We start from the raw sequence: 15,409 nt of genomic DNA, 5'->3' as shown, positions 1-15,409 counted from the left end.
AAAAGTGCAGTGTCGGGACCAGAAAGGTCCAGTGACTTACCACGAGCAGGTAAGTCAGAGCAGGCACCGATTGAGTAGGGGAGCCCAATGGAGCCAAAGAAGACCCTTGAGGGGACACACAGGCCAGAGGCACAGGAGTCGCAAGAGGGCCTCGAGTAGCTCAGCAAAGGATGAAGGCCCACGGTGCTAAGGCAAAATTCTTAGCTGCAAGAGGTGCTTGAGGCTGGAGCTTCTTGGAGCCTGAAGATCTCTGGAGGGGAGAGTCAATAAGCCTTGGCAATGGCAAGTCGATGCAGGGCACAGGGGTACTGCTCCAGTGGTTTCGACGAGGGATACTGACTTCAAACATGCTGTGAAGACAGGGTAGGCCTATAGGGAGTTGCAGAACTATGACCTGTGTTGCGGAACCTTTCAGAGTCCATAGGAGCTCAGGAACAGCAGCTTCTTTGCAGTGCCAGCAGATGCAGGGGAGTGACTCCAAGATTCCAAGGGAGATTCGTTCGGGTGTTTTGGATGTCCACTGGCCTTGTAAAGAATCCTGTATAGAGCACAGGTACAGACCATGGAGAAGACTGGCAGGACAAAGAGACCAGGAGCAGCAGGAGTCTTCCCAATTGCAATCTCGGTTCCCAAAGCAAAGTCCAGAGTGCCCAGATGGTTGAAGTTGAAGTCGTTTGGGATCTGAATCTTGTCCCACGAAGAATCTTAACAGTCATCCACATGTAAGCCCTTAAGTACCCTAAGTAAAGCCTTGGGATGATTTAGGGGTCCCTCTGACAGGAGAGGCTGGACAGTGGGGAGGATATTCCCACGTCTATTGTCCATTTTCACGCCAGAGCAAAGCCAATGTCTCCCTGAACTGGTTTCAACTGGAGTATGCAAGGAGGACACCAAATGCGCCCTTCAAAGCACTCTAGTGGTGCTGGCAAGCTCCCCCATCCTGTCCCAATTCACATAGTCCTGTCTGGGGGACGGTCACACCTTCCTGTGACAGGAAACCTATTGTCTTACCTTTCCCTGCTCGAACTTGGTTCGGCAGCAGGAGGGCAGAATTGTGTCTCTGGTCAGTAACAGCCATAGTTTGCTGTGTGGGTCTAGCAGAATGGTACCAGGAGCACTGAGGCCCTCCCAAAGGAGGTTTACAGTGCATGGAATCACACCTACAACACCGTTTATGGTGTTGGAGTATGATTCCAACATGTTTGATACAAAACACAACAGGGTTCATTACAGCCAGTTTAGAGATAGCCATCGCGTACTGATGCATGGCCACTCTATATATCGTAATGCCTGATGCACTTACAACCTGGAAGAATGGACTCCGAGGGGTGTATGGGTGTCCTGCTCATGCAGGGGCACCCGCACACTCATAATCATGCACCCTGCCTTTAGGATTGAAAGGAGTGCCTTAGGGGTGACTTATAGGGGAGCCGCTAGCAGCCAGCATCCTCGGGGGACTCCAAGCCCTACAGCACACAGCGCATAGACACGCCAACGCCACCTTTCATGCACCCGGAGGCCCTCAAAGTCACATCGTGGCTCCTGCAGCATGGGAGCAGCTCACAGCCAGCAGCCTCGGGGGACTCCAAGCCCTATAGCACACAGCGCATAGACGCGCCAACGCCGCCTTTCCTGCGCCTGGAGGTGCTCAAAGTCACCTTGCGGATCCCGCAGCATGGGAGCCACTCACAACCACAAGAATCAGGGGACTCCAAGCCCTATAGCACACAGCGCATAGACAAACCAACTCCGAAGCCGCATTTCCTGCACCCGGAGGCGCTCAAAGTCACCTCGCGGCTCCCGCAGCACAGGAGCCACTCACAGCCAGCAGCCTCTGGGGACTCAAAGCCCTATATCACACAGCGCATAGACGCACACACGCTGGTGGCCTATTTCCTGCAGCTGGAGGTGCTCAAAAAGACCTAGCGACTCTCGCAGCGCAGGACATGCACCGGCGTGCCCGGGCTGTGTCCGGGCAAAGCCTGGGCAAAGGGCAGGCCCATCTTTGCCTGTCAGAGCACGGAGGAGACTGGATTGGGCAACCCCTCTGACATCTGGACTTCTGGACCCTTGTACAGGTGAACATTTGGTAGTTTTTTGTGTGTACAGACAGCTCTGTAGTAGAGGGACAGTTACTTCAGCTAAAGAGTATCGAGGATACTGGCCATTGGACATTCGCGCAATCCCTGCAGGCCACCAAACAGTTGTTCTACACATATTATTTCAAATTGTCATTTTCGGGCCAGTATGGGAAAGAGTGTGAAGGAGGCATGTGTGGCTGTCATAAAAAGAAGGCGAAGAAGGGAAAAAGGAAAGGCCAAGGTATGACTAATGGCTCTGGGGGCAGTGTAATAGATAGAATAGATATTTTACTATCTGAATGTGAGGGCCTTTTGGATACCTCACTCTCTAATGCAGTGCTCAGGAATAGTATACAGCAGGCCCGAGTAGTAACTCATGTTAAAGGCGCATACCAGACATGTTTAAAAAGCCAGTTAGTAGGATCCCTTCCCCTGAAACTTTAAGAGAACCCCAGGCAAGTCATGTAGTAGACGGAATTTCCCATCCCCAACCAGCCTCCCAAGAAACCCTGGCCATCTTCCCCTGTAGTAACAGATTCACAACCCTGTCAGACCACCAAGACCCACCGGCCACTACCCCTAGCAATAGGACTCAGACACACAGTGCAGGCATGGAAGGCAGAGAGAATAGTATATACTACAACAGTCGAGACCCAGACGAAGCAGGCAAAGCTAGCGAGAGCAGTAAAGCTCCAGGCGATAGTGCCAGGCAACCTAGTAGGTCCACAGAAGATTTTTACCAAAGATCAGTATCCACTCAGCTAATCGCCCTGATGAATGAAATTAGTATCCTTAAAGTGTCTGTTGGTAACCTTACTGACTCTCTAAGCAAGGTGCCTTTAGCTGTGGAACAAGTTAAATCCTCACTGGGAGCCTACCCTAGACATAGTCCCTCTGTACAACAGGACGTGGGTTCTAGTAACCAGCAAGCGCCATATAGCACAGCTCAAACATCGCACAGCTCAAGTGGACTAACTAGGGTTCCAACCACGGGTAGTACTAGCAGGAGCCACCTGCAGCCTGCCAGGGATTTTAAAATTGTGCCTACGCTAAGGCTTCTATCGCATCTTGCTGTGGCACCCACAACCCCCGCAATCCCTTACCTTTTCCGGAGGTGGTGGGCAGAGAGTGGTAGGCAGTGCAAGTAGCATGCCAGGTGTGAGCAATATCGTGTACATGATTAACGTTCCCAAGTATCCTGGAGAATTCTCTGCAGAAGATAAGGGCTTCCTCCTAAACAAGTGCATTCAGTGGATTCGCCACGGTAGGGGTTGTTGGTCCCTAATAAGGGACGACATAATTACAGCTAAGAAACATACTCCCCCAAATACCCCCTAGACTATATTGCCCTGACACTCCCTCACCACCATTTGGTGGAAAACCTTATAAATTTCGATATTTGTACCCAACACCTCAGCCGTTCCGACATCAGATTTAAATATCATCCCCCAGAGTTGGAGATATATATCCCAGTCTGTCACCATTAAGGGAGGTAGATTGAAGGTTACCCTCACTCGCTGGTGCCCGCGGGGAGTACGCAACAAAAACATCTGCCAGCGAGTGTGAAGATCTTGTGGAACCAACCCCATCACCAACTGTGATAAGAAACAAACCCACAACATCTCCCACACTGGCGGGAAGGACGGACATAAGAGTTAATTTAGCCACTAGGTGTTATGAGCAGATTTCACCTTGTCTCACCTCACCTAGGCTAGCTGTAATATCATGAAACATAGCGGGGCTGGGGTCAAAGATCACATCTCTTGATGAGCAATAAGATATCGGCCTCTTTCAGGAAACATGGCTGGTGGACTCTCTACAATGTCCAGGTTATTTAAACTACCATATTCCAGCTACCAGTGGGAGAAAAGGTCGCCCATCTGGGGGATTAACAATCTGGGTTCGTCAAGCCATCAGTTTTAACATTCAAGAACTCCAGACTCAGAGCAATGATATTCGTGCCATTCTGTTGAAGACTGGTCCACAATGTAACATTGACATCTACAATGTGTACACGAGGGGACTCAGTGGGGGGGAACAGGTCGGAAGCTTTAACGGCTCTCGACGATCTTTTAGTCCTGCATTCCTGGGATTCCCTAGTGTTAGTTGCGGGTGATTTTAACTCGACCTTTGAGCCTCTTGGTAATGAGGAGCACAATATTGCAAGGAAGGAAGATGCCCAGTGGGGTATCCCAAGACTGAAATTAGCACCTATTAAAAAATGGTCAGACGTGGCAATTCAAATTAAATCCATTTGTTTTGAAAAAGGGTTACGGGCGGCAAATGGGAGAACTGTTTCAGACAGACATGGGGCAAATACATTCAATAATGGCCATAGCGCAAGCCGTATAGATTATTTATTAATCAGTCTAAAGCTATGGAATGCCCTTTGGGACATGGTTGTGAGGGAACATCTAGAGAGTGATCATAACCCGCTATGCTCGACCATAGAATTACAAGCACAGTGGGAACCTATACAGCCAGATAATGCACTTATCACTCTTGATTTGGTCCCCACAAATGACATGTGGTGACTGAAATGGGCAAAGATATTAGACAAGCCCGAATTGTTAGCCACTATTGCTAAGGACACCGTCCTCATGATAGATGAGCTAGAGGCCTGTTCCATTAACCCCGATTTCTCTGAGGTTATAACTGCCACTCATAACAATTATTTTGCCCAGTTACACTCTTATTTCTTTAAGTAATATAGGGCCAAGAGCTTCCAACAAAAGAAATCAAGCCAATGGTTTAACGATGAATGTTGATTGGCATGTAGAGTTCTGAGGGAAGCAATCAAAGCAAGGGATCCAGGCAGTGTACAGACAGCCAGGAGAAACTACAGGAGGACCCAGGAAAAGGCTAAGAAGCACTGGGATGAAAATAGATGGCAGGACCTTAGATTGGCATGTGCCAGTAACAGCTACAAACAATTTTGGAATATAGTAAAATGGGACAGAGGAGGACAGCCATTACCACCACAAAATCATGTAGCTCAGTATCAATGGGTTAATCACTTTGAACCCCAATATGCACGTAGCACAGATGAGGGAGACCCTCCCGAGCCTCCACATTTATTTTATCAGGACACGGCCTTTGTTTTGGGTGATGTCAATGCAGCCCTAGGAGCAGTAAAGTGGGGAAGAGCGCCAGGCCTAGATTGCATCCCGGCTGACATCTTCCTCTACGATAAGCCCAAGTGGAGCCAGTATATTGTGCTACTGACAAATGCAATTGCTCTAAGTGCCCTAGTCCCTGACTCCTGGAAAGGGGCCGAGATATTCCCCATGTACAAAAAAAAGGGGATAAATCCCTTCCAGGCAACTGTAGGCCCATCAGCCTAATAGACTCTATACAAAGGGTGATGGGCCGGCTGGTATTAAACAAGGTCCAAGACTGGATAGATGAGCAGGATATTGTATCGCCACTACAGGCAGGTTTTCGGGATCACATCAGCACCATTGACCAGGTGTTTTGGTTCATGCTAATACACTGGCAGACTGTGGTCTTAGGCAAGGGAAGCTTGTATGCTGCCTTTGTCGACCTTCTGTCAGCCTTTGACCTGATTTATCCCAGCAAACTTTGGGCATTGCTGCAGGAGCTAGGGATGTCACCAGATCTACTTTCCCTCATTGCTCGTCTCCACGAGGGTAATTTTGCCCAAATACATTGGCGCTCTCAGGGGACTGTCACCAATCCCTTTCCCATAGAGAAAGGAGTGCGCCAAAGCTGCGTCATGGCCCCTACTTTATTCTCCCTTTTTATCAATGGAATCGCCAAGTTTCTAATATCTGTCCCTACTGATGCCCCAGTTTTAGCAGGTCCAAAAATCCCTATTTTAATGCTCGCTGACGACACACTAATCACCTCAAAAACCCCTAGCGGTCTTCAGCGTGCTCTGCTACTTTTTGAGGAGTTTTGTCTCCTATGGTGTTTGGAAATTAATGTATCTAAAACTACATTTATGGCCTTCAATCAGGTTAGAACATTCAGAAGAGGCATACCTATGAATAACCGACCCCTGGAACAAGTTAGCACCTTCACTTATTTGGGTGTTATTTTGCAAAATGATATGAGGTGCAATCTCCAGCTTGATACGGCCACATTGAAACATCAGCAACTATCAGGTGCCTCACAAACCGAGTTCAACATCTCTTTCACCAAGCCAGTTAGCCCGGTGTTGCAGATCCACAGTATGAAAGTTGTGAGCTCTGTTCTATACGGGGCGGAGCTCTGGGGGTACTAAATTCTTTCCCAGTTAACCATCACTGAAAATAGATTCTTACGAAAGATTACCAGTCTCCCGCAAAGCACCCTAGTCCGTCCACTGCTGCAGGCCGTAGTGATTTAATTAAGGAAGATTGCTCCCAAAATTCAGTTGTATATGAGAGGTAAGAGCCTACCTAGTTAGTATTGGCATGTCTACCTTGCGGGGAAACCCATCAAGTGCCCTATTTCCTTCAAAGGAGATCGTAGAGGAAAACTATTGGGAAGTGGTGCCCAAAAATGCGCTCAGAAACACTGACACCTCAACACTGACGGGAGGATTCTTAGATGTCAAACCCCGTCCAAGTTTGGAGCATTATTGGTATCTATACCGCATGGCCAGAAGCTGTACTTCCAATTCAGGGTGGGCTCACTGCCAATAAGATCATACACAGCAAAATGGGTCACAATAGGCAACAGCACGTGTCCATCTTATCAGGCCCAAACAGAGTTGCTGGCCCACCAACTGTTTGTCTGCCAGCATACGCAGCCTCCCGTCAAGTGTGGCTCACGCCAACCTGTAGGTCATTGGGTATCAGAAGAAGCAGTGATGCATTAAGAATATTGCAAACAGATACATCACCCTGTATTGCTATCGCGCTAGCCAAATTTTTGAGCTGGAGGTGGGTTATTAGATCATATACACTCCCTGCAAATTGAAGTATCTCTAATGTTTTTATTTGTGGCTGTGTGAATAAAGTCGGCTATCTATTTAATACATACCGTATTAATGAATAGAATATTTTTGTATGTATAAAGCTCCCGTAGGTCACTTTAGGTATCATCATTTTATCATGTGTCATGAATTGCAATTCTATTTATTTGTCTTATCTGTTTTAGTCTTTTTAATCACATCAATGTTTTACTATTGTTCATGACAGTTTACACAAACCCCTAAGATGTTTTTAACCTCTTATATTTATCGTGTTTTATGTTTGGAAATACTTCAATTTTTATGTAAATGTGCTTTTATGATACAACTGTTGAATAAAGCTTTTTGGATTGGATTGTTCTTAAGTCCAGTGACCTCAGATATAAAGAAATGTATATCAGTCATAAGTGGTGCAAGCCTGAGCTTACACAAGCTGCAATGGCAGGCCTGTTGTCACAATTTAAATTGTCTCCCATGGGTGGCATAATACATGTTACAGCCCATGAGGGACCCCTGATGTACCTATGCCCTGGGTACCTTGGTACCATATACTAAGGACTTACAAGGGTACACCAATAACCAATCATGAGTGTACCTAAGTACTCACATGTCCAATTTTGGGAAGAAGCACAGAGACTGGGGTCCTGATTAGCAAGATCCCAGACAGACTAGTCAGTAAAACATATTGACACCAGCAAAAACGGGACATGTGGCAGCACTTGTGCAACCGTATCCCACAAAGTGTGTGAATATTGGCTAAAAAGGTGCTCTGTGGCGTGCAGGAATTGAATAAACCCCCTGGATTTGAAAAGTGTTGTTAAATACTTTTTGCGAAAAAATTCATAAAATCCGCAAAATCAAACCACATATATCAAGGTTTGAAGAGAACACCAATCACAGGGACAAACTAAAAGTGAATGCAGATGAAACTGACTTGGAGAAAAATGGATCACTGTGCGAATAGAGCCCAGGCAAAATTTTGAAAGCAATGAACTGTCTCAAGATTGTACAATAAGTGTGAGATAGGGTTCAATACCTGATACAGTTTTCAGAAGCAAAAGGGTTCTATAAGTGTGTTTCTCAAGCGCCCTGGCTTCCCTCTCATCCTTTAGTTGGTTTAAAATGTTTTCCTTAAAAATCCTTCGATCTTCCTTTTTAAGAAACTGTGGCCTAAAAAAAATGTCCATGCAGTCTAGGGAGCAAGCAACAGTTTTAATGTTATTTGACCATGGTATCTTGTGGCCATACATACACGTAAGGCAGTCCTCAACCATGTCCTTGTTAAAGTTCAATTTCTCATCACACCATACTGAAATGCATAGTAGCAATGGGGCCACTTTAACATGATCCTCTACAAAATCAAATCGCAGTTCTTCGTGGATATTAAAAAAATGCACTATTTATGCTCAGGCCCAATAGTTTTCTACAGAATTGGTCTTCTTTCTTCTGCATAACCTTGCAGTTACGGTACCCCCAAATTGTAACAACGAGTGTCAATACTGGGAAGCATTTAATTCTGTATATTTGCAATAGGAGAAAAATGGGTTTACTACCTATTGACTAATAGAATCTAAACAGAGCACTACAAGCTTGACTTAATCTAGAACATTTATTTGATATACAAGTAAGCCAGTTGTTCTGATAATCAAATGATATTCCCAGATATGGGAAGGTAGGAACCCTAGTAATTATTTGCCCCTTTATGGCTATAGGTTTAGTTTTTGAAAACATCTTTCCACAAACAGTGTAGTGAGTCTTAGAGATATTTGTATTCAGATCCATGTTATCAATAAAGTTGACAAAAAGATCAACTAATAGCTTCATCCATTTGCCGCTCTGGCCATCAACACTGCGTCATCAGCGTAGAGCACAATGACTGACTTTACCTTAGGCAGGTCTTTTATGTTGTCAATCAAGCAGGTTTTCAGACCATTTATATATAACAAAAATAGAATTGGCCCCAACACACAGCCCTGCATTACTCCCCTTGGGAGGCTAAATGTTTGAGTGCACTTCCCATCCAAACCATATTTGACACAAGAATTCACATTCATGTGTAGGGCTCTGAGAAAGGTGACCAGGAGGGAAGGTAGCCCTAATACAGCAAATTTTCTCAAAGCTTTGACCTGTTTACCCGGTCAAAAGCGCTGCTGAGGTCCATAAAAATAGACCCTTGTTTTGCCACTATATATTTACCCATCAAAAGGTTAAGTTTCAGACATTGTTCCATCATGCCCTTCTCTTCCCGAAATCCATATTGGACAGGGCAAATAATATCATTAGCTTGGACCCAGGCTTTCATGCCCTTCAAGGCAATGCGTCCCACCACCTTCACAACTGAATTTCACAGAGAAATAGGTCTATAACAGGTGGGATTCTGCCTATAAAGACTGGTATCATAGTGGCAGATTTTCAAAACAAGGGTAAACCAGTCTGCACATGGTACTTAGAACATTAGTTAAAACCGAGGCCCACACATGAGCTTCTGCCTTATATAGGTCCATAGGTATCCATCTGGACCAGGGGCTTTGTTGGAAGGGCTTCCTCTAATTGCTGCATAAACCTCCTTGAGATCAAACCTAATCTCAAGTGGGTACAAGCAACAATCGTCTTCCATAGCTACAGGCACATCTTTATCAAGAGCATAGACCCTATGGAAATAAGCCACCCAGTGTGCTGGAGAAATGGAGGAACCAACATCACATGTAGCAGCCACATTAGGCTGCCTACCATTGACCGCTGTCCAAAAAACCCTGGAGTCCTTGGTGATGCAAGTAGACATTAACGTTTCCCAAGAGGCATCTTTAAGCTCATCCTTCTTCTTCCCTATAGCTAATTTGTAGGCCCTTCTTGCTTCCCTGTATTCTGGTTGCAAGGTTTAAAGATAAGGGCCTCGCACAATTGCTTGTTGGTCAGACTGAGGTCGCAGTAGCCATTTCTAAACTACCATCAAATAAAGCCCCCAGGCCTGACAGGGTGCCAGGGGATCTTTTCTAGGATGCAAGGCTCCTGCCAGTGTCAGAGTTGGCGTCGTGTGACACCCATCTGCCTTCGTGTCAGAGTCGAGGATGACAATGGGGATGGCACCGCTGGGAGCATCGGTATTGGGACCGGCACAGGGGAAGTTCGAGATGACATGCTGAATGGGTTTGATATATATTATAACATTACACTTATAAACTTGAAACAGCAAGCCTAACAAGCAAACCACTTTGTGCTTGTGACACACATCCCCACACATAATTATATCCCAAGAGAGTCCAAGATTATAAGTCTGATAGCTCAAAAGGTGTGCATCTCCACTTCTCCTGCCGTTTCCAAGGAGCAGTCTCCAAGACCAATGTCAAACTTAACACAAATGTGGAGTGCACCACCGGCACCAAAAGATAATGAATCTGTCCATCCACTGTAGATATTATGCAAGTTTTCTTTTATTTTTCTTATTCAATAAAACAACAGCCAAACAGCCGACGCGTTTCCTCCAAATGGTGTGGACTTCATCAGGGCTTTAAAAAATGAGTATGGACTTCTAAGAGTAATGGGTAATAGTACGAAGATTGTAGAAGAATTGTAGAATGTGTTGCTATTGAAAGTACAACTGTACCCTCCTGGGTCCAGGGACAGTTCAAAGATGAAGCTGCTCCTGTGCCTTGAAAAGTGAACCCAAACTTATCAGGGTAGTAAGTTATTTGTAGATAGTCGAAGGATTTGTAAATTATGAACAGCTGCAAAAATGTCCTGGGTAACGTCCTTTAGCTTAATTGAGCTAGAGGACATTATCCAGGACATTTTGCCACTGTTCGTTACGGTAAAGGAGCCTCCTCATTTTCTAACTGTCCCTGGATACAGGAGGGTACAGTTGTCCTTCAGCACCAACATAATCTACAAATCCTTCTTCTACAATCTTCGTACTATTACTAATTACTCTTAGAAGCCCATACTCACATTTTAAAGCCCTGATGAAGTCCACACCAGTTGGCCGAAACACGTCAGCTGTTTGTCTGTTGTTTTATTGAATAAGAAGAAGAAAAAAAAAACTTTCATAATATCTACAGTGGATGGACAGAATCACTATCTTTTGGTGCCGGTGGTGCACTCCACATTTGTGTTATATATTGTAACATAATAAACTAGATTTTAATGGATGCTAGGTTGTTCGTGCTGTGAAAATAGCAATTAAAGACTCTGTTGCACTATTGCAGCAAATTAAATAGTGTAGTAATACTGTAAGAAGCATGAGCCTATTGTTGCACATTCATTTAGTATTTGCATGATACATGGGCCTGAGTGTTCAGCATGTTTTAAAAAAGGCAAGCAGGTAATCGGCATACAGTGAGACCATGTCCTTGTTTACTATTAAGTAGAAATTGTTTTATAGTAAAAAATATTTTTTATAATGCTTTATTCATTATGCATTCAGTGTCAGTAGCTGTGTCATCTGATGAATACTTTTGTGAATTTTCAACCATTTTGTATATTTGTATTTATTTTACACAGAGCAGGCAGTCTTCTAAACACCTCAGTTTTAACTTAGTAGATCATTATCAGGCTACAGTCATCAGCATTTTGGTTTACTAAATACAACCAATACTTACTCATAAAATTTACCTCAAAATTGATCCCTCTCATCCTAGTCTATCACCATATGAGGCGGCTGCGCCCACAACAGGCCTATTCCTACGCAAGTTAGCTTTATAGCTCTATGAGCTGTACAGACTCAAGTAGGTATGGTCATAAAATTCTGCTCCTCTTGTCGAGTTTGCGGGATATGAGAACTACGCAGAGAACGCAGAGTTCCCAATAAATTCCGTTTTCTGCCTTAAGGCAGAATGTTTTTCCGTTTGTGCGCTGAAGTCTGGCGAGCGAGACTAGAATTGTGGAGCACCCATGAGCACCCGCAGGATTTGCCAGCCACTCACAAGCTCTCATGTGATTTGTTGTCTGCTATTGCGGCTTCAAGCCACGGCAGCGACTTCGGATGCATTTTTTGTGACGTTAGCAAGCAAGTGCGAGCGACTGCGGCTGCACCTTGAGCAGATTCTCTCTTTGAGAAGCAGCTAAATATACTTGAAAAGAGGTTTTTGAGTTAATATTCTTCTCCAATGGATCATTCAAGTTGTTTTCTAGTGCAAGAAGCCTTGTTTTAATTTGAGTTTTTTTCCCAACAGGAAAAGTGTCCCAGAGATTCATACTTCCTGTACAACAGGCTCCGCCCAGTGCTTTGTCCATCTCCTCATCACTTTTCATTTGGATTTGGAGCTGGAAAGATCACTCTATTTGTCTGCTGCATATACACCATTGAATTTAAGGACTTTGCCTTTGAGATATCACAAGTAAGATCAAAAACTCTTGTATAAGGGTATTTTTAGTTTAATAGAGGGCACGCCCTAGGATCTATATGTTCTTTTATTCGTTTTTAAAAATTTATTGTGGTGGGTGACCTGCACTTTCAGTAGGGGCCTAGTTAGTTTTTTTACTTTTAATTTCTCTTCTTTTGTAAAAGAAAAATGTTGCACAGTTAAGTACATTTTGTCCATGTTTTTAATACATTTGCAATATTCATTTGTTTTACCATGTAGCCTAGTCTGCCAATAGGTCACCCAGCCAGGAGGCCCAGTACTAGTCATTGGTGTATGAAACAACTGTTTCTGTGGTGTCTGTTGAATTATATAGACATCATTTAGTGTAGGGATAGCTTTGGATTTCATGTTTTCCTGCAAAAAGTGTATATGTGGGGTATTATATATTTGATGTTTTTTGGGGATGTGTGTTGTTGCAAAATTTTAATGTTCAATTAATTTTTGTTTTCGGCATAGCTGAATTACCGATATTTTCTTCAGTGTTACCATGCCTACTTTGGCCAGTATGTGAGTGTGTTTGCTATAGGCCACCAATTGTCTATATTCCACATGTCATGTGGCCAGAAGCCATTTTGTATGGTCACTGTACATAGACTTGCATGTGTTCTTTGTTTTTCATTCCTGTGGCCATTTTGTGTAGCCAGCCAGTGTGCTTTTTGCCATAGGTCTGCATGTGTTCTTTGTTGTGACCATGTCTCCTTGCTTGCTGTTGTTGTCTGACCATGTGGCTGCAGGACATTTTGTGTAACTAGCCAGTGTGCTTTTTGCCATTGGCCTGCATGTGTTCTTTTTTTATGGCCATGCCTCCTTGCTTGTTGTTGTTGTTTGACCATGTGGCTGGTAGCCATGTGATGTAGCTTGACAGTGTGCTTTTTGCCATATTCTACATGTGTTCTTTGTGGTGGCCATAACTTCTTGCTTACTTGTTTGACCATGTAACCGGTGGCCATTTTGTGTAGCTAACCAGAGTGATTTTTCCATAGGCTTGCATGTGTTCTTTGTTGTGGCTATGCCTCCTTGCTTGCTGTTTTTGTTTGGCCATGAGGCTGGTGGCCATTTTGTGTAGCCAGACAGTGTGTTTTTTGCCATAGGCCTACATGCGTTCTCTGATGGTTGACCATGTGGCCTGTGGCCATTTTGTGAAGCCACCCTTTTTCCCAGTTTTGAAAGTCATTTTCTATGGAGATTGATAGGAGACGCCTAAGCATTTCTTTACTTTTCGCTGATATCAGTTTAATAATATGCTTGAGGCCTAGTCACTCATGGTAAATGCATTGTATATTATGATTATGAACAGTGTTTTATAATATATGCTTTTTTGCATTTTTCACCTGCACCTCCTTGCCTCCGAAGTCCCAATGGGTATTTTATAGTCCCCTAGTACATCATCAATTATTTTGTTTAGATTTTTATTTTATTTTGTCAATTTTTCTTCAATCTTTTTCAAATTGTTTCATTTTACTAAAATACCTTTAATTTTTTTTTATTTTACATTTTCTTAATTAAACATTTTAATTTTAATTTGTTTTCATTTTTTTCCATTTTGTTTTCCATTTTACCACAAGCCCCTACAGGCCATAGGTGCACAACAGCATTAATTTTCTAAGGATGATTCTATTGTCACTTGCACCTCCCTGAGCACCACATGTGTCTCCCTAGATGATGCACATAAAGCAAGCAGTTACATCTGAATGTGGATGTTATCTTTCCTGATTGTAAATGTATATTGTGCAATACATATTTATTGATTATGCTTCATAATCATAAAAGATAAAGCATAAAAACCACATAAACATTAAAAACATTAAAACATGAAGGCCACCATATTGACCTGAGATCACACATTCTGAAAGCAGTTAGCAAACAATGTAAAGGAAAAACAGGGCAACCTGTAAATCAAGTCATTGCAAATTAAAAGCTTGTAATTTTATTCCAATACAGAGCACCTTTTAAATAAGAAGAGACTACCAGCTTCACCGCATGATCAGGTAGTAGCTGTAGATGTAAAAAGGCAGGCCGGAATTAACTAAATCCCCTGGATTTTAAAAGTGTCATTAAATAGGTTTTGAGCAAACAATTCGTAAAATCTGAAAAATAAAACCAAATGTATCAAGGTTTAAAGGGAACAACCATCACAGGGATAAACCAAAAGTGAATGGGGATGAAACTGACCCAGAGAAAAACAGACCAGTGTACGGATAAAGCCCAGGCAAAATTTTGAAAGCAATGAATTGTCCCAAGTATGTCTAATAACTGAAAGATAGGGTTCAATGCCTGATACAGTTTTCAGAAGCAAAAGGGATCTATAAGTGTGTTTCTCAAGTGCCCTGGCTTCCCTCTCATCCTTTAGTTGGTTTGAAAAGTGTTCCCTAAAAATCCTCCGATCTTTCTTTTTAAGAAACTGTGGCCTATAAAAAAGGTCCTTGCCGTCTAGGGAGCAAGCAACAGTTTTAATGTTATTTAACCATGGTATCTTGTGGCCATACATACATCTGAGGCAGTCCTCAAACACGTCCTTATTAAAGTTCAATTTCTCTCATCACACCATACTGAAATGCATAGTAGCAATTAGGCCAATTTAACATGATCCTCCACAAAATCAAATCCCAGTTCTTCATGGATATAAAAAGATGCACTATTTATACCCAGGCCCATTAATTTTCTACAGAATTGGTCTTCTTCCTGCTACATAACCTTGCAGTTACGGTCCCCCAAATTGCTGCAACGAGTGTCAATACTGGGAAGCATTTCATTCTGTAGATTTGCAATAGGGGCAAAAAAGGTTCACTACCTATCGACTAAGAGAATCTATACAGAGCAATAGAAGTTTGACTAAATATTGAACATTGGTTTGATATAAACGTAAGCCAGTTGTTCTGATAAATGACATCCCCAGATATGGGAAGGTAGGAACCCTAGTGGTTATTTGCCCCTTTATGGCTATAGGTTTAGTTATTGAAAACGTCCTCCTACAAACCATGTAGTGGCTCATGGAGATGTTTGTATCCAGATCCATGTCATCAATAAAGTTGACAAAAAGATCAACTAAT

This window comes from Triturus cristatus, chromosome 4_2, assembly GCF_964204655.1.
Source record: "Triturus cristatus chromosome 4_2, aTriCri1.1, whole genome shotgun sequence".
In the NCBI taxonomy this organism is placed as follows: domain Eukaryota; kingdom Metazoa; phylum Chordata; class Amphibia; order Caudata; family Salamandridae; genus Triturus; species Triturus cristatus.
The sequence above is the reverse complement of the archived record's forward strand: the minus strand, read 5'-3'. Positions refer to the sequence as shown.